This window comes from Medicago sativa, chromosome 5 (genome assembly GCF_051527215.1).
Source record: "Medicago sativa cultivar Bolivia chromosome 5, Bolivia_mono, whole genome shotgun sequence".
Lineage (NCBI taxonomy): Eukaryota > Viridiplantae > Streptophyta > Magnoliopsida > Fabales > Fabaceae > Medicago > Medicago sativa.
The window spans coordinates 62,834,185-62,855,141 of NC_140753.1; positions in this window are offsets into that span (position 1 = coordinate 62,834,185).

Here is a 20,957-nt window from a genome sequence, read left to right on the forward strand (position 1 = left end):
AAAAACCACTTCTAATATGAGAAAAAAACTAAATCAATGCGTTGCTCTACCTCCCATAAAATATGAACTCATTTCGCGTTTTCCATAAAGACCACACAACCGAATGTCATATCGAAACCAAATCCAACCTAGACCTAGCCTTGGCCTATAAATCCCCCAAAATTTCAAAAAGACATAAGAGGTTGCTAAGCAAAACTAACTTCCAACCAAACCATCGAAGAACTCTAAAGACAGATGACAAGCTTGGAATAAAGCTACTAGAGCATACGTTGATGTGGATATTGAGGAATATGATATAATTTCTCTGGTTTCAGTTCCATAGTTTTTTGCTAGTTGCTGTTAGAACTTAGAATAGTTATTTATTGGTTAATAATGATTTATTGGTTAGTTGATGATGTACAATTTCTTTTGAAAAGCCCTTAGAGATCGAGGCTGATTATTCGTAGAAGATTTTTATAAACCAAAATAACATATTTTCTTAAAAATCTCTACCATATACTAGCTAAATTATTAAATGTCAAAATCACTTATTTATAAGCATAAACATAAGTTTCAAAAAAAAAAAAAAAAAGCATAAACATAAGTACCTTTGATGTAGCTCAGTGGTATGAGTTAATGAATAAATATTTGGAGGTTTTAGATTCAAACCTGAAAGAAGAAGAAAAAAAATTAATCTAACTTTTTTTAGTAGATAGACGAAATAATAATATAAATTTCCATACATAAATGGAGATGTCAGGATTTAAACTCTGATCATGACGTTCGGTCTAACAATTTCGACATATTCATCAATTGAGCTAGGGTTTGTGGACTGTCAAATTTTTTTAAGGGAAAGATTAATTTAACTACTAACAACTTATATTTGTCATTAGTAACAAAAAGAAAAACTTATATTTGTCATTAAAAAACATAATCTCTTTGATGTTGGTGCGGCAAAGGCTACGGTGGGAGACCTCTTTAGGTCTCCTACCGTAGGAGACTTGAAGTTTTTTTTTTTTTTTTTTTGCAAAATGGATGTCAAGGTATTAGAAATATTTTGAATGGTTGAGATTTATAGGTTACTTGGGCAAAGGCTACGGTGGGAGATTGTGCATAAAACGTTCACCGGGGCCATGTTGGACTTAGAGCAACAATGGGCTTTTGAGTCTAACCAAGAATGTTATTCTTCTTACTTTCATTTTTGCTCTTCAAACTCCACAAAAATACCAAAATACGTTCACGGTAATTAACTGACATGGAAATACTCAAATCATATCATTGGACTGACCTCTTTAAAGAGTATATGATTAATTGTCAATTGATTCTGCATATATTACTTTTCTTTTTAATTATTACTTTATTTTTCATACTAAAAAGAAGGTCATAACTGTTTGTTCTGACCTTGCACTAGTTTTGTGATAGTTATATGATTTTATATAAGAAAACTACTTGTAAAAAAAAAAAAAACAAACTAATTCACTTTTTTTACAAAAGAAATGGATAAGGGATAAAAAAAAAGATCAAAGCAATGGACTTTTTGGCATTGGCCTTATGGAAGTTAGTAACTTACCTTGTGTTGTGTTGTGGTGATGTGATAATTCACAAAACCAAGGGTTTGGATCAGTTTAAAGTTGTAATATAATCTCGAGGACACCGGTTAACATTTCTCTATAATATAATATATAATTTTTTAAACCTTCAAATTATATTAGTCGAAATATAATATATAATATATATTAGTGGTAATATAATATTTTTTTTTGAAAGAATAATATATGTTAGTATTTCATTCAAAATATATGTTAGTTTTTCCTTCAAAAATAATATATATGTTAGTTTCTGGAAATTGACGTCTCTTTCATTGCAGTTCTGTTAAATAGTAAAAAAATAGTATAATTTAACTTATATATATAAAGATAAAGCTAGAAAAGCCAAATTGATAAGGATTCTTTTTTTTTTTTTTGAAAGATGATAAGGATTCTTTCTTTTCTTCTTTTTAATTTATAATAATAAAAAGAAATTCTACTTTTTTTTTAATAGAAAAGAAACTCTACTTATTCCAACAAGCCTGATCCTTTTGTTTATGTATTCATTACTGTTTATTTTTAAACTTTGTTGAACAAGAGAGAAGAAGAAGCTTACTTCAGGAAAACTAAACTCTGTACATTTGCTTTGATTTTTTTAATAATAATAAAATTTAACCATAAAATTTTTGCTAAAAAAAGAAAGAATAATATTGCTATAACGATAAAATTTAACCATTTTATTTAAATAAATTATAGAGTTCCACTTGGATAACTTGACTTTATCTCCATCTCTCCCCTAAGTTCTTACCAATCATTCTCTTTTATCAAAATAATTTAATTTTTTTAGAATAAAAATAACTGCATATAAAGGAATTATTGCAATGACAATCAAGGTCAAATTTTCCCTAAAAAAAAAAAAATCAAATTCAAATGCAATTCGACCTGAAATATAGGTCAATTATGCCTAACCCCTCAAACAAAGTTTATCTAGCCGTACTAATCTTACCACTCACATAAACGCAAATTCTATTCAATAGATGATGCATCAAGTCATCAACCATGGTAGATGATTTTGTTGTGTAACAAAAAAAAAATACCAACAGTCAAATTAAATTTATATTTAATCACTATATTATTTTTTTGGTCGAATAACTATATTATAAATAACAGTATTTTCTTACCAACCCAGTTTCAAGGACCTAATTCGTCCATTGGTGCTAGTTCATTATAATTTTAAGAGACATAATTCAGATCTTTTTAGAGACGGCCGTAAAATATCAATAAAAAAAATAAAAATCTTCTAGTAAATAAAAGTTAACAAAGTTAAGGTAATAATTGCCTAACATGCCTAACTCCGTTTTTTCCTTTAGTAAATAAAAGTTATAACACTTAACCCAAAAAAAATAACTAAATAAAAGTTATCTATTCTATACTATATATAAATAAAACTACCCCTTTCAGCACACTTTTCGGTTGAACTTTTTTTTCCAAAAATACCTTTAATTTTTAAGGAGAAAACTTACACACAATTCTTATGAACTGTTCTTACTGTTAGCCAATTATAAAATAACACGTGGATTACTAATCCATGTAACTAATCGTCCTCGTTAACCTGTTTTTACCTCCGTTAACCACAGATCAAACTCACAAAAAACTAGCACAAAACAAAAATTCATGTTACTTTTTTATCAACCGATTTTATGTTGTACATTTGTGTTGTTCCCCTCAATACAACTGACAAAGATTGCCAAGTATTTTCATATCCCTTCCACAAAAAACATTATTTCCATATTATTTTATTACTTCCACAAAAAACAGTATTTTCATAATATTTTATTAATATAAGTTACTCTTCCTTAGCCTTGATCAATTAAAACAAACGTGGGCAAAAAATAATGGTAAAGATTAGACTTTAAATCCTCTAAAAAAATATTAGTAACAAACGTGAGCAAAAAATAATGTTAAAGATTGGACTTTAAATCCTCTAAAAAAAATATTAGTAACAAACGTGAACAAAAATTATTGTTAAAGATTGGACTTTAAATCCTCTAAAAAAAGATTAGTAACAAACATGATCAAAAAATATTGTTAAAGATTGGACTTTAAATCCTCTAAAAAAAGATTAGTAACAAACGTGAGTAAAAAATAATGTTAAAGATTGGACTTTAAATCTTCAGAAGAAAAAAAAAGATTAGTAACAAACGTGAGCAAAAAATAATGTTAAAGATTGGACTTTAAATCCTCTAAAAAAATATTAGTAACAAACGCGAACAAAAATTATTGTTAAAGATTGAACTTTAAATCCTCTAAAAAAAGATTAGTAACAAACGTGATCAAAAAATATTATTAAAGATTGGACTTTAAATCCTCTAAAAAAAGATTAGTAACAAACGTGAGTAAAAAATAATGTTAAAGATTGGACTTTAAATCTTCAGAAAAAAAAAGATTAGTAACAAACGTGAGCAAAATATAATGTTAAAGATTGGACTTTAAATCCTCTAGAAAAAAGATTAGTAACAAACGTGAGCAAAAAATATTGTTAAAGACTGGACTTTGAATCATCTAAAAAAAGATTAGTAACAAACGTGAGCAAAAAATAATAATGTTAAAGATTGGACTTTAAATACTTTAAAAAAAAGATTAGTAACAAACGTGAATAAAAAATAATGTTAAAGATTGGACTTTAAATTTTCTGAAAAAAAAAGATTAGTAACAAACGTGAGCAAAATATAATGTTAAAGATTGGACTTTAAATCCTCTAAAAAAAAGATTAGTAACAAACGTGAGCAAAAGTAATGTTAAAGATTTGACTTTAAATCCTCTAAAAAAAGATTAGGACTCAAAATATTTTAGAAAAAGATTTGTTAGCACTATATTAAATATTAATTATCATTCAGTTTTCAAGAGAAGAACATAATTTGTTGTCATTCGATGAGGTTGAAGTGGATACTCATAACTTATATCTACATGAATTCCTAAACTCAATTGCTCAAGAAAGTATCCCACAACATATTTTAAAGGTAAAAAAAGGTGCACCTCTGATGTTGTTGCGAAACATAGACCCTAGATATGGCCTGTGTGTAATGGGACACGATTGTTATGTCGTGGTTTATTTAAGAATATGTTGGATGTGGAAATCCTAAGAGAAAGCAATGCTAGAAAAAGAACATTCTTGGCCAAAATTAAATTAAAAATAAATGTGAGTTCAGGACTCCCCTTTGTGCTTAGTAGTAAGCAGTTTCTCGTTAGACTAAGTTTTGCTATTACCATAAATAAGTCACAAGAGTAGACCATTCCCAATGTCAGAATCTATCTTCCACGACCTGTTTTCAGTCATGGTCAATTATATGTAGCTTTATCAAGAGGAGTTTATCAAAATTCAACAAAAGTTCTCATTAAAAAAAGGGAAAATAGAATGAGAAGGTTGAGACTTTACGAAAAATGTAGTCTTTAAAGATATTTTTTATCGTAATCATTGCAATGTTTCTTTTAAATAACTTGTCATTTATACATTTATGTTATGATATTACTAATTACTATTAGAATAAACAATAAATGATCATTATTTTATCTTAATTTTATATGCAGGCAAACTAAAATATGTTGAGTTCAAAAATAATTTTGTTATATGTCTTGACAATATTTTGTTTATAAATCAATATATCAATAATTTCCATTAATATTTAAAATTTAAAAATTTTAATCAAAATTATACAAATAAACATAATAAAATAATCACATGCGTAGCGCAGTAGAAAGAGCGGACAGACGGGCACGATAGTGCCTCATGCCTGTCTTTCAGCTAGTAACATCAATAATGAATCAGTTCAAGTGGTAAAAGATTTGAGCCTTTTAAGCATGTGATCAACGGTTCGGTTGAAAGGAGAGAATCCACCTTACATATCTCATAAGTTTTCGAAAGAAACTGTTGTGTGGCAGTGTAAACTTCAAAAGATGTTAACCGATATTCTATCTAATTCACAATATAACTTCAACAAACAAAATAACATTTTTGTTTGACAAAAAAAACATTTATTTACCGGCTTTGTTTAATATGCACAACCAAATAATATTGCACCATGCATAAGTTTATTTTCTATCACTAGATCCAAGGCCGTCACAACTAATATTGAGGCCTAAAGTGAACTTTAGAAATGATGTCTTTTTGAAATTAATATTTTTCTTAAAAAAATATTTCATGTAAATTTTATTGTCCAAGTTACCTAACAATTTACCTTGAAAAATTGATGTTATATCATTACTAGTATGTAATGTAGTATACTAGTTAAAATAAAAATAAAAATGTGGGGCCTAAAACAAGGATTTTACTAGTCTTATGGTTGAGATTATTGTCCAAGTTACCTAACAATTTACCTTGAAAAATTGATGTTATATCATTACTAGTATGTAATGTAGTATACTAGTTAAAATAAAAATGAAAATGTTGGGCCTAAAACAAGGACTTTACTAGTCTAATGGTTGAGATAACCCTGAATTTAGATCAATAAATCTTATCATAGTTTATTTATTTTAACAATGAAACTTGTCGATCTAATAGTAGAAACAACTTTGATGCAAGACATATGTCACTTGTGCACTTTATTTATTTATTTTTATCAAGAAGAAAGGACAATAAAAAACAAAACAAAAACTACAATCTTAGGCGAGCAACTACAAGAGCATCAACAAGAAGGGAGTGATGCAGTTGAGGATGCAGAAAAATATAATACTCCTGAGCATCCAAAGAAGAATCATCATGCTTAGAAAGCCAATCCACACACTCGTTGCCTTGACAGAGGGTATGATAAAAATTAACAATTCAATCTCGATGATAGAGCTGGACAATCTAACTAATCAAAGGAGCATAATGATGAAGAGGTTGGACATCCAACATGATTAGATCAAATGCCACCGTAGAATCAGATTCAATAATAATGTTCATGGGCCCCACACCATACGCAATACGAAGGCCATGAAAAATAACATACAATTCGGCCGCCAAACAAGAAGTAATACCACAAAAATCAAAGAAACCCAACATTCAATCATCATTATTATTGTTTCTTATAAGGCCGTCACTTGCAACCGAGTTAAGAGTAATCCGAGTTCATGAAGCCGAACTTAATATAGCCAAGTTTTTATCATTTATATCGAAAGTTACTTGGTCGTTTTGAGGCTAAAATAAATATTTCCCTGAAGTTGGAGATAATTCGGCCTCAATATAGCATTTTCCTTTTTTAAATTAAACAAAATGCTAACAAGTGCTTCCGAGATATTTGTTAAAGAATAAAATATAATAAAAATATCTTGAAATTTTTGTAGTCAACCTCTTTTTTTTTTTTGAGAGGGTAGCCAACCTCTTAAAAGTGTAAAAAAAAAAAAAAGATATTTCCAATACAAAATTTACTGTTTTTATTTCCTTGATAAGTGTTTCAAGAATATTGATTAGCATGACTCTTAAATTAATGTAAGAGAAGGAAGTTGGGCACAACTACTCTTTTCAATGAAGCACTCTCGCCCATTGGTCGTGCAACATGACCAATAGGAGAGAATAAACGCAAGACACAATTGCATCAACCTCAGAAAGAGGAATATCAAAGCAAGTGAAGACAAGGCACATTCTCTCACTCGATCACAGTTGAGTTAGTTGAGTAAGGATATATGGGATGTTAACATTTATGTAACCAAATGACTGAACTCAACTAGTTAATGAGTTCCATCAATAGACAAATAGTGGGAGAACCTGAGTTTGATTCCTAAATAAAACAATTTTTTATTAGACTTTACTTGTCTTCAGACCAAATTTTAAATTATTAGGGTATTTTCCCCTAAAAATCGAAGGGTTAGCCCCAACTTATTATATTCACCGTTGAGCTCATTTAATTAGCATAAGACATATTTTTTTTAATGTTTTTTCATAGCATTTGAATTCTTTACGATCTGCCACCTCGCCTAATACTTTTGTGAGTAGTTTTTTGAGTGTAAACCAGGTATCCTCCGCGCGCAACTGCGGAGACTAATCCCCCGAGCATTGTGAGACCCAAATGAGATTTAAAACCGGAAAGCTTTATAAATATACGATGTTTGTGTCTAGATAAGTGTCAATAAAATATTTCTCTTTCTCAAAATAGTGATGTATTTTTTGCACACAAAAAGTTCTATGTAATTATGTTTTTTCATAGAAATAGAGAAATTTTGAACAGCTGATTCTAAATTGGTTGAACTGCATTGGAAATATAGGATGAAAAGAAGATATTATTTTATGGAAAATGCTAAATGGGACAGAAAACTGTCCCACGAAATTTGACGAACAAGTCAAATGAACTTCATAGAAGTATATAAGCATAAATTAAACCATAATTTGATCTAGAGAATCTATATACCTATTTTGTAGACTTCTTCCTAGCTAACATATTTTATTAAATTGCTTTTTCAAAGCAGGTTCATAAAATGAGTAAACCACCAAATTAGTCTCTGTCTTTGTACTAAATTTTTAAATTGGTCCCTGACTCTATTAATAATTCAAAATGCTCTCTTTCTTTGTCAAACGTTTCTCAGATTGACCCTGACTCTATTAATTGTTTTGCATTTAAGTCATTAACGTACCAAATAAGATCCAAAAGGCATTATGACATTAACCACTAAATAATATCCAAAAGACATTGGACCATTAACACTCAAAATACAAAACAAGAGTCACCGACCAATCTGAAAAACATTTGACAAAGACATGAACCATTTTAAGTTATTAATAGAATCAAAGACCAAATTAAAAATTTAGTACAAAGACAAGGATCAATTTGATGGTTTACTCTTCATAAAATATATGGAGTTAATTTCTAGTATCTTTTTTGTTATAATCTTGCCACCGTTATCGTTTATGACATAAGTGAGGAGTATGCTTGGGATATTATTATAAGGGTGTTGTATTTTTTTATTTTTTGTTATAAGTCATTATTCTCCCGTGAAATTGCATATAGTTATTTTATACTTAGGGTGCGTTTGTGCATTTGTTTCAAGTTATATGCGTAGATTTCTCGGAATAAAAAGATAGAAATATGCATGCATATGCCAAATTTAGCTCCCCTCCAAAGTATTTATGTAAAATTTGAACTTAAAAATTATTTTATTTAATATAACCTTAAATATTTGTAAATTGAAAATGCAATGTGCAGTAATCGGAATTTGAACTTTAAATTTATCACTTATTCATCTTAAGAGGTAAATGTATGATTTATTTCCCTTTCCTTAGTTAAAATTTCTCCGCTCCTTAATTTTTTAATCAAAAGAATCTAAAGTAACACAATGTAATTTCAAGAGCAACTTCATATAGGAAATTTATAGTAGGGCCTCCTTGCTTAGTACTTAGTAGCCTAGCTAGAACTATAAATGTATAATATTACTTTTAAAAAATAAATTAAAATACAAAAGCAAAAGTATTGTGCATAGATATTAAAGCACGAATCAATGAGTGGTAGTTTTTTTTTTTTTTCTTTCTTTTTTTTAGTGGTAGTTTCTTTTCCGTTAACAGGAATATGCCAGCATCAAGCAATTTTTATATTCATGGTATGAAACTCATGGTCAGTTAAACTTTCAATTGGTGTTTGACTGCTTTGATAGGGAGTTTTGAATCATTAATTCATTACAAATTAATGTTTTATGAGTTTGTTTAATTTGTATGCGCTAAACAAAGTGATTAAGCTCAATTCATTAGTAAGATTTAGATTAAGAAAAATTGATATTGAGTTTAATTATGTGTGCGCCTCTTCAAATTTAAATAGGAAAAATATCCCATTTCGCAAGACTGGACTGTTGGAACAAAATGTGTTTAACAATGAACCTTAAAGAGTTTTGATGATAACAAGGTATTAAAAATTGTAAATTGGACTAGCTAATATTTGTTCAAGTGTACAGGACCATAATTATAAAGTCACATCATCATTGGTTCTGAATGAGCAAATAAAGAGCAAAAGAAAATGAAGCTTAGATGATTCTGAAGGCAAAGCGCTCCTGAAGTCAAGCTGCTCCTGAAGAAATAGCGCTCCTGAAGTAAGCCTCTCCTGAAGAATAGTGCTTCTGAAGACAAGAGGTCCAGAAGCCACATCATCAGAAGCTGCGTCATCAGAAGCTGCAGAAGTCATATCATCAGAAGCTGCATCATCAGAAGCTGCCTCATCAGAAGCTATTTCACCAGAAGCTGAATCTCAACTGGATTTGCAAAAGATTCAAGAATTGAAGAATTATCAATGCAAAAGCTGTCCATTGGATTCGAAAACACAAACAAAGGATTAGTGGAATTTTGCAACGGTCATTTCAAAGGTGTTTGAAGGCTTGTGCTTGCATTTTGGACGAAAGCGTTGACATTGTACTTTGTACGAATTGTACAACCACGTTCTCCACTACTCTGTTTTGTGTCCACGCTTCAAGACAAGAAAACAGCTCCAGAATACGGTCTCGCCTGCATATATGTTCCTTTGGATAAGGAATGGATTTCAAATTGGTTCTTCATAGGACAACAACCAAATCAGGCAAAAGATCATTGGTGAAAGATCAAGCTTCACTAACGACTCTTTGGTGTGCTGGCAATTTCATAACGTCTCTTTCACACCTCTATATAAAGGAGTGAAGACCTAGAGAATTGGTAATGCAAGAACGCTAAACTAAAGACTCACAAGATTTTCACAAGTACCAAACCTCTGCTGAAATTGTTCTGCATTCACTTAGAATTTCTGTGTCTCAAAGTCAATTCTTAGAAATTCTTAAGTTCATTGAGTCTGTATCTGATTTGTATTGTGAGCACCTCTGATTGTATATCAAGTGTTCAACCCTAAACAATTTTCTGTGTAATTTTGTTTAGTTAGGAAGTCTCTTGCAGTTGTGCTTGAGCAGGAAGTCTCTTGATTGTGTTCTTGAGCAAAGGAAGTCTCTAGCTTGTGTGCTTGAGCAAAGGAAGTCTCTTGCTTGTGTGCTTGAGCATTTGTAATCAGATATTACTCATAGTGAAATCTCCTTGGAAGTGCAAGGGGGACTGGACTACTTCCGGATTGTGGAAGGAACCAGTATAATTGCTTTGTGTCGTTCTTCTTCTCTCTCTCTGTTTTATTCCGCTGCATTTAGATTCTGATTATCACTTCAGAAGCTGTCTCACCTAGCTTCTGATCAGTGTGTTCAGTTTTAAGGAGAAACGAAGAATTTTTCAAAACACAATTCAACCCCCCTTCTTGTGTTTTTCTCACCTTCAATTGGTATCTAGAGCCTTGGTCTGTTGTGTATCACTTAACCGTGCAACAGTCAAAGATCTGAGAAAAACATGTCTACTCCTCCTCCTACTGGTCCTAGTGATACTAGCTATAAACATGTCTCACATGATTATAGTGATAGTAAGAAAACCAGTGTTGGAAAAGTTCCAAAGTTCAATGGAGATGCTGAAGAGTTCTCTTGGTGGAAGACCAACTTTTACAGTTACATCATGAGCCTGGATGAAGAATTATGGGATATTCTGGAAGATGGTGTTGGTGATTTAGTCCTTGATGAAGAAGGAGCTGCTGTGGATAGAAAGAAACATACTCCAGAACTGAGGAAACTTTACAAGAAGCATCATATTATCAGAGGAGCCCTTGTCACTGCCATACCCAAAGCAGAGTATATGAAGATGAGTGACAAATCCACTGCTAAAGCTATGTTTGCTTCTCTCTGTTCAAATTATGAAGGGAGCAAGAAGGTCAAAGAAGCAAAGGCTCTCCTGCTTGTACATCAGTATGAGTTATTCAAGATGAAGGATGATGAAACTATTGAGGAGATGTACTCAAGGTTTCAAACCTTAGTTTCTGGGCTACAGATTCTAAAGAAGAGCTATGTTGCTTCTGATCATGTAAGCAAGATACTCAGAAGCTTACCTGCCAGATGGAGACCAAAAGTGACTGCCATTGAGGAAGCTAAAGATTTAAACACTTTAAGTGTCGAAGATCTTGTTAGTTCTCTCAAAGTTCATGAGTTAAGTCTTAATGAACATGAGTCTACTAAGAAGAGTAAATCAATAGCTCTTCCATCCAAAGGCAAGTCATCAAAAGCTCTCAAAGTAGTTGAATCTGAAGAGGAAGAACAGTCAAGTTCAGATTCTGAACCAGATGCTGCTGAAATGGCCATGCTCTCAAACAGACTTCAATATCTGGCCAAGAAGAACAGAAAGTTTCTCTCCAGAAAGGGTAACTCCAGAAGCTCAAAGAAAGAAGATCAGAAGGGATGCTTCAACTGTAAGAAGCCTGGACACTTCATTGCTGAATGCCCTGATCTTCAAAGAGAAAAGTCAAAGGACAAGTCAAAGAGGTCTACATTTAAACCAAGCAAACTCAAGAAGCAAATTAAGTAGAGTTTAATGGCAACCTGGGATGATTTGGGTAGTGAATCTGGATCTGATAAAGAGGAAGCTGATGAAGATGCAAAGGTAGCTGTTGGGTTGGTAGCAACAGCAACTTCAGAAGCTGGATCAGATTCAGACTCAGAAGATGAAAACGAGGTATATTCCAAAATTCTCAGAGATGAACTTGTTGAGTCACTTAAAGAACTTCTTACACATTTTGAAGTAAGAACCAATGAGTTGAAGGATTTAAAAGAAAAATATGCTGATTTGGTACAACAGCAAAAATCAACTCTATTGGATCTGAAAGCTTCTGAACAAGGACTTAGGGGCTTTGACTTCATGTGTAAAACATATGAAGATCAGCTCAGGTTCTTATGTCAGAAGCTACAAGAAAAGTGTAATGAAAAACCTTTAAGTAACCATGAAATTGCTCTTGAAGATTTTATTATATCTGGCATTGACAGAAGCAGAGTAGCTTCTATGATTTATAGCATTTACAAGAACAATGGCAGAGGAATTGGTTTTCCAGAAGTGAAACTTGAGAAAACCAATCTAAAATCTTGTTGTGAATGCATCAAGGAAGGTCTGAAAACATTCTTTGTACCAGAAGGGGCTGAGTTGGAAATTGTTGTTCAATCAGAACCTGAAGCTTCTAGTCCTAAGGCTAAGATTACTTCAACGCCAAAGAACTCTAAGTCAAAGGCTATGATCAAATCTGATTCCAAGACTTCAAAGGTCAGGATCCTGAAAAGATCAGAACCTATTCCTCAGAGTCTGGTGAAACCAAAATCTGGGGTTCTGAAGTCTAAGTTTCAGAAGAAGATAGTTACTGCTTCTGAAGTACCAAAACCTAAGGTGATGGTTAATCAGAAGCAACCCAACTCACAGCACAAGGTACAAGAAGTGAAGAGTAAAGCCTTAAGTACTAACCTTCTAGGACCCATAGAACAATGGGTACCTAAATCTAAAAATGTCAATGATGCAGGTATGTCTAAGAGCAGTGCCAAAGCAAAGATCATGGTACCTAGACAGCGGTTGCTCAAGACACATGACAGGGGACAAGTCCATGTTCCTCAGCCTAACAATGAAAGAGGGAGGAAGTGTGAAATTTGGGGGCAACCAGTCAGGCAAGATCATAGGTACAGGAACTATTGGTAATTCCTCTACCTCAATTAATAATGTATGGTTGGTAGATGGTCTTGAACACAACCTTTTGAGCATTGGTCAATTTTGTGATAATGGTTATGATGTGCTTTTTGAAAAACCCAACTGTACAGTAATCAACAAGAAAGACAAATCCATTGTGTTCAAGGGAAAGAGAGTTGACAATGTCTATAAAATCAATTTTTCTGAACTGGCTGATCAGAAGGTGGTTTGCCTACTATCAGTGAATGATAAGAAATGGATGTGGCACAGAAGGTTGGGACATGCTAACTGGAGGTTAATCTCTAAGCTTAGTAAGTTACAACTTGTGAAAGGGCTACCAGACATTGACTATCATTCAGATGCACTCTGTGGTGCATGTCAGAGAGGGAAAATTGTGAAATCATCTTTTAAAACCAAAGACATTGTTTCAACCTCAAGACCTTTAGAATTACTCCATATTGATTTATTTGGACCAGTGAGTACTGCATCCCTATATGGAAGTAGATATGGATTAGTCATTGTTGATGATTACAGCAGATGGACTTGGGTGAAATTCATAAAGAGTAAAGATGTTGCGTGTGATGTATTCAGTAGCTTCTGCACTCAAATTCAATCTGAAAAAGAATCAAAAATTTTGAAAGTCAGAAGTGATCATGGTGGAGAATTTGAAAATGAGCCATTTGAAGCTTTTTGTGAAAAACATGGAATTTTCCATGAGTTCTCTTCTCCTAGAACACCACAACAAAATGGGGTTGTAGAGAGAAAGAATAGAACTTTACAAGAAATGGCCAGAACCATGATTCATGAAAACAATTTACCAAAACATTTTTGGGCAGAAGCAGTGAATACAGCATGCTATGTTCAGAACAGGATCTATATTAGACCTATTTTGGAGAAAACAGCATATGAACTCTTTAAAGGAAGAAAACCCAATATCTCTTACTTTCATCAATTTGGATGTACATGTTACATTCTGAACAACAAGCTCTACCTAAAGAAATTTGATGCCAAGGCCCAAAGGGGAATCTTTTTAGGTTACTCTGAAAGGTCAAAGGCATACAGAGTGTATAATTCAGAAACACTTTGTGTTGAAGAATCTATGCACGTTAAATTTGATGACAAGGAGCTTGAAGATAAAACTTCAAAGCAAGGTGAAAGTTCTGCAGAGATACAGGTTCCTGAAGCTACTCCAGAACCTGATCAGATAGCTGAGTCTGAAGATAGTCCAGAAGCTGAACCCACATTAGAAGCACAAGATGAAGCTGCTTCTGATGAAGCACAAGATGGCTCACATCAAGCAGATCCTCCCAGAAACACATTCAAACACAAGTCTTCACATCCTGAGGAGCTAATCATTGGAAACAAGGATAGTCCAAGAAGAACAAGATCACATTTCAGACAAGAGGAGTCAATGATTGGACTAATCTCAATGATTGAACCTACAACAGTTGATGAAGCACTTTCAGATGATGGATGGATCCTAGCTATGCAAGAAGAGTTGAATCAATTTCAAAGAAATGATGTGTGGGATCTGGTACCCAAACCTCAGCACAAGAACATTATTGGAACAAAATGGGTATTCAGAAACAAGCTGAATGAGCAAGGTGAAGTAACAAGAAACAAAGCCAGGCTTGTTGCACAAGGGTATAGTCAACAAGAAGGCATTGATTACACTGAAACGTTTGCTCCAGTTGCAAGATTGGAAGCAATCAGGTTACTTCTTTCCTATGCAGTTAATCATGGCATAATATTATATCAAATGGATGTCAAGAGTGCTTTTCTAAATGGTGTCATAGAAGAAGAAGTGTATGTCAAGCAACCTCCTGGATTTGAGGATATTAAATATCCTGACCATGTTTTTAAACTGAAGAAATCACTATATGGCTTGAAACAAGCTCCCAGAGCTTGGTATGATAGACTAAGTAATTTCTTAATCAAAAATGATTTTAAAAGAGGACAGGTTGATACTACACTCTTCAGAAGGACCCTTGGGAAAGATATTCTTGTTGTGCAAATATATGTTGATGATATAATATTTGGTTCTACTAATGCATCTCTTTGCAAGGAATTTTCTGAGTTGATGCAGGATGAATTTGAAATGAGCATGATGGGAGAGCTGAAGTTCTTCCTTGGCATTCAAATCAATCAATGCAAAGATGGAGTCTATGTTCATCAATCAAAGTACACAAAGGAGCTTCTGAAGAAGTTCAAACTTGAAGATTGTAAAGTGATGAACACTCCAATGCACCCCACGTGCAACTTAAGCAAAGAAGATGAAGGAGCTAAAGTAGATCAGAAGCTGTATAGAGGTATGATTGGTTCTTTGTTATACCTCACTGCATCTAGGCCAGATATTTTATTCAGTGTATGCTTGTGTGCAAGATTCCAATCAGATCCTAGAGAATCTCATATGACTTCTGTCAAGAGAATCTTCAGGTATTTGAAAGGAACAACTAATCTTGGACTCCTTTATAGGAAATCCTTAGATTATAAGCTAATTGGATTCTGTGATGCTGATTATGCTGGTGATAGGATTGAAAGAAAGTCAACCAGTGGCAACTGTCAATTTCTGGGTGATAATCTTATATCATGGGCTAGCAAAAGACAAACAACTATTGCTATGTCTACAGCAGAAGCAGAATACATTTCAGCTGCAAGTTGTTGTACACAACTACTCTGGATGAAACATCAGTTGGAAGATTATCAGATGACTGCTAACAGTATTCCCATTTATTGTGATAATACTGCTGCTATTTGTTTGTCTAAAAATCCTATTTTGCATTCAAGAGCGAAGCACATTGAAATCAAACACCATTTTATCAGAGATTATGTTCAAAAAGGAATTTTAGATATACAATTCATTGATACTGAAAATCAATGGGCTGATATATTTACTAAGCCTTTAACTGTTGAAAGATTTGATTTTATAAAGAAAAATTTGAACATGCACTTTGTATCTGATTAAATGCTTGCTTGCTCCTGAATAGGATTTTAGGTTCTGAAGTTAGTTCAGAAGCGGTAGTCCATCAGAAGCTCTTTATTGAGGTTCTGAGGAAAACTCGCTTCTGATGATGACGTCAGCATCTGAAGTCCAGAAGCTGGATTTGTTGCTTCTGAATAGTTGAATTAGTGGAAACGTTGGAAGTTACCTTTTAAAAAGTAACTTCTGGCCCACTAACTTGGTAGTCACTCTGTGAACTTCTTACGTGGCCTGTATGTGTTGGTGTATAACTAAAAGGGCAATGATGATTTAATAGCTTTGAAAGTACTTTTCACGCGCCCCCAATTTTGTCATTAATGTTATGTTTGTTTGTCTCTTTTGAATTGCAATCGTTTTACTTTTAACACTTTGACAATTCACACACTACTCACTCACAACAAACACATTTGCTCTCAAACCTCTTGCGAAGTAAGCGCATTCTCTCAACCTTAGAACCCTAAAATCTTCATCTTCTTCAAATCTTCGTCAATCATCAAATGGCATCATCAAGCTCGCAACGAGAAGTTTCAGTATCTACTTCACGAATGATCCCTGAATATGACTACAAAGGAAGAAGCATGAAATTGGAAGAATGGGAACTACAGGTTCAAATAGAAAATCCGGTGGATTTTGAATCACTCGCCTTCCATGAGTGTTGGATCAGAAGCTACTATGAAAAGCAGGAACTTATGCATTACTTCAAGATGTTGAATGGACCAACATACGAAGCATTGGTAAGACACTTCTGGGTGAGGGCTAAGGTTTATGACAAAGCTGCGTCTATAACTGAAGAAAGTCAAATGGTGTTGATTTATCCCGAACTGGAAGGGAAGACCAGAGAAGAAATGGGTCTTGAGCCATTTACAGGTATTGAAATCAGGTCAAGTATTTGTGGTATTCCAGTAAGAATTGCGGAATGGCAGATAGAAGCTGTACTCTGTAGAGAGGCCTCTGGAAAATACTCTGGAATTGATCTCTCAAATACAGCTGAAGAACGCCTCTGGAAAGAGAAAGTAAACTTGGCCCTGTACAACTCAACACAAGCAGGAAAGTATGCTGATCTAAGCATGGATAAGAAGCTGCTTCTGAAGATTCAGAATGAGGACTTACTTCCATGTGGTGGAAGTGAGAAACCCAATTTGGCACAAAAGGTCTTTCTTCAACACTTCATTAAGAAGGAGAAAGTGAACGTGCCAAAATATATGTTCAAATACTTGATAGAGTGTCTGAAACAGAGTCAGCTGCAGAATAGAACCTGGGTACCTTATGGAAGACTCTTGTCAGAAATATTCTATCAAGGAGGAGTCTTGGACAAGCTAAGCAGTTCTGAAGCCTTCACAGACGAGTTGCTTGATACTAAAACTGGAAAGTTCATTAATGCACAAACCCTCAAGAATATGAAGTTGATCCCTGCTGTCACCAAGCTTCATACAGATTTGAGTGAATCACTTGTTAAGTCTGATCTTATGAAGGACTTTCCACCCATCTGCAAGAAGGATCCCATTGAAGTGCAGATGTACTATATAAAGGAACATTTTGAGGCAACCAATGAGAGAATCAGATTGGAAGATATTCCAGAGGAAATGTATGGTGGTGCTCTGCCACGAGCCAGAGGCAGAAAGTCAAAAAGAAAGATGACTGCAGAGCAATATCTAGAGGTTGAACAATCTGCTAAAAAGGCAAAAGTTGCTACTGACAAGCTCAAAATTGGTAGTTCATCAGTACCTTCTATTGAAGAAGCCATTGAAGACATGGATTCCAGGATGATCATGGATGTTGGCATTACTCTTGATCAACCTGCAATACCAAAGAAGAAAAGGAAGCAAGCAGTAAGGATGACCAAGAACTTCCCTCATGTTTCTAAGAAGACAGAAGTTGCTACTATTGTGTCAGAAGCTATTGGAAAAGCTATGGAGATTGCTGCTGAGCTACAAGAGTCTGTAGTTTCAGAAGCCAAGCAACTGTTGCTGATGACCAGTGAGTCTGTTAAAGAGGATTCTGATCCTGAACCAGAGAAGGTAATTAATATATCATCAGATTCCGCATCCTCACCATTATCAGATTCTGATGATTCTGATGATGATATACCCTTAGCTCAACTCTTTCAAAAACCAGTAAAAAGCCAGCCAACATCAACCAAAACCAACAAAAAGCCCTCTCAGTCAACTACTTATGAACCAGTTGGTCACATAATTAATGAGAAGTTGGCTGAAATGGCTGTGCAGAGAGAAAGAGTCATTGAGACTATCTTTCGCCTTAACCCTCAACCCCTTAACATTCAACCTCTCAACATGATTCCTCCAGAAAATGTTGAGTTTACCTCAGAAAAGGCCTCTGAAGCAACTCCAGAAGCAGCTGCTTCTGAAAACGTTGTTTCAGAAAACCCCCATCAACAAACACCTGAACCACATAAACCCACAACACCCCCACAATCACCAACAGCTACCATTGACCCCCAACTCAACACTCAAACATCAACTTCACCACAACAACCACCAACTGAAATTGAACGCTCCCCACAACCAACTCCCATGGATGTTGACATCTCTCTAGTCAATGTTCAAGCCTCAACCTCTACCACTCACATTGCCTCTGACCAGCCTTCATCTTCAAACACACAAACACACTTTACCATTCCACTTCCTAACCCTGTTCAAGATCTGGAAATCAGTGATTCTGATCTTGAAATCCTTGAACAACCACCCACAAACATCCTGGAATCTGGATATATTAATTCTGAGCTTCTGACAATCCTTAGTAGATTGCATAATCTTGTGGATCAACGAAGGACAATTGATCTCACAAGTGCATATGAAGACTCCTGGACATCTCTTCAGAACCGGGCAGCTGAGCTTATTGAAGATATCAAGGCTAAATGCATCAGAGTCAAGCAAGCTTCAGTCAGAAGACTAATAGAGCATTTGAATAAGAGTCTCAGAGTAAGAAGTTCTACACTGCTCCTGGCAAACCAGCCTTTCTTCTTAGAAACGGATTACTTGACCAGAGAAGCAAGGTTGTGTAAGCTTCTGAAGAAACAGATGGCACAGCAGCAGCAAGAAGCTAAGGAAAGGGAACAGGCTCTTCTCCAGAGGCAACAACAGCTTGAAGAACTGTTGCAGAAGAAGATTGAAGAAATGGAGGAGATGAAGAAACAACATCAAACCAACACTTAGTTGCACACCCTTGTGTTTTTTTCTTTTTGTTTGTTGTTTGTTTTGAATTCCTAGTCCTTGCTTCTGAAACCATTCTGTTTTAATTCTCTTTGCTTCTGAATGCTTACTGATTCTGACTGTTTAGCTGCTTATGATATTTTAGATATTCATGTTCATATATTTTTGATCTGATTAATTTCTTGTATACTCTCTTTTGATTAATTTCTTGTATACTCTCTTTTTGTCTTTTATGTTTTTTTTATCTTTTTTGATAATGACAAAAGGGGGAGTATATGTGACAAGTATTTAAAGGCTCTGAGCCCCATTAATGGCACTTGAAATTTTTTGAAAAACTTCTATCATTTTTTTTACCTTATTGGTATAAGCTATGAACGAACGAAGGAGTATCAAAATTCAAGTAAAATTAATTGAACCATTCTTCTTATCTATAAGTTAATTCTTTCAATGATTCAATTTTGTTTTTAAGCTCTGATATTTTTTTATTGTGCGAAAAATGAATTTAATTAACCTGGATAGAACTTAGGGGGAGCTTACAAACCTCACCTTAAATACTATCAGACTCAGGGGGAGTTTGAGCTTACAAACCTCAGATTCTGAGCTTACAAACCTTAGAACCCCAAAGTCAACTTGTTAATTAGATTAACAACAATTGATCAATTTTAAATACTTTTGTTTGTCATCATCAAAAAGGGGGAGATTGTTGGAACAAAATGTGTTTAACAATGAACCTTAAAGAGTTTTGATGATAACAAGGTATTAAAAATTGTAAATTGGACTAGCTAATATTTGTTCAAGTGTACAGGACCATAATTATAAAGTCACATCATCATTGGTTCTGAATGAGCAAATAAAGAGCAAAAGAAAATGAAGCTTAGATGATTCTGAAGGCAAAGCGCTCCTGAAGTCAAGCTGCTCCTGAAGAAATAGCGCTCCTGAAGTAAGCCACTCCTGAAGAATAGTGCGTCTGAAGACAAGAGGTCCAGAAGCCACATCGTCAGAAGCTGCGTCATCAGAAGCTGCAGAAGTCATATCATCAGAAGCTGCATCATCAGAAGCTGCCTCATCAGAAGCTATTTCACCAGAAGCTGAATCTCAACTGGATTTGCAAAAGATTCAAGAATTGAAGAATTATCAATGCAAAAGCTGTCCATTGGATTCGAAAACACAAACAAAGGATTAGTGGAATTTTGCAACGGTCATTTCAAAGGTGTTTGAAGGCTTGTGCTTGCATTTTGGACGAAAGCGTTGACATTGTACTTTGTACGAATTGTACAACCACGTTCTCCACTACTCTGTTTTGTGTCCACGCTTCAAGACAAGAAAACAGCTCCAGAATACGGTCTCGCCTGCATATATGTTCCTTTGGATAAGGAATGGATTTCAAATTGGTTCTTCATAGGACAACAACCAAATCAGGCAAAAGATCATTGGTGAAAGATCAAGCTTCACTAACGACTCTTTGGTGTGCTGGCAATTTCATAACGTCTCTTTCACACCTCTATATAAAGGAGTGAAGACCTAGAGAATTGGTAATGCAAGAACGCTAAACTAAAGACTCACAAGATTTTCACAAGTACCAAACCTCTGCTGAAATTGTTCTGCATTCACTTAGAATTTCTGTGTCTCAAAGTCAATTCTTAGAAATTCTTAAGTTCATTGAGTCTGTATCTGATTTGTATTGTGAGCACCTCTGATTGTATATCAAGTGTTCAACCCTAAACAATTTTCTGTGTAATTTTGTTTAGTTAGGAAGTCTCTTGCAGTTGTGCTTGAGCAGGAAGTCTCTTGATTGT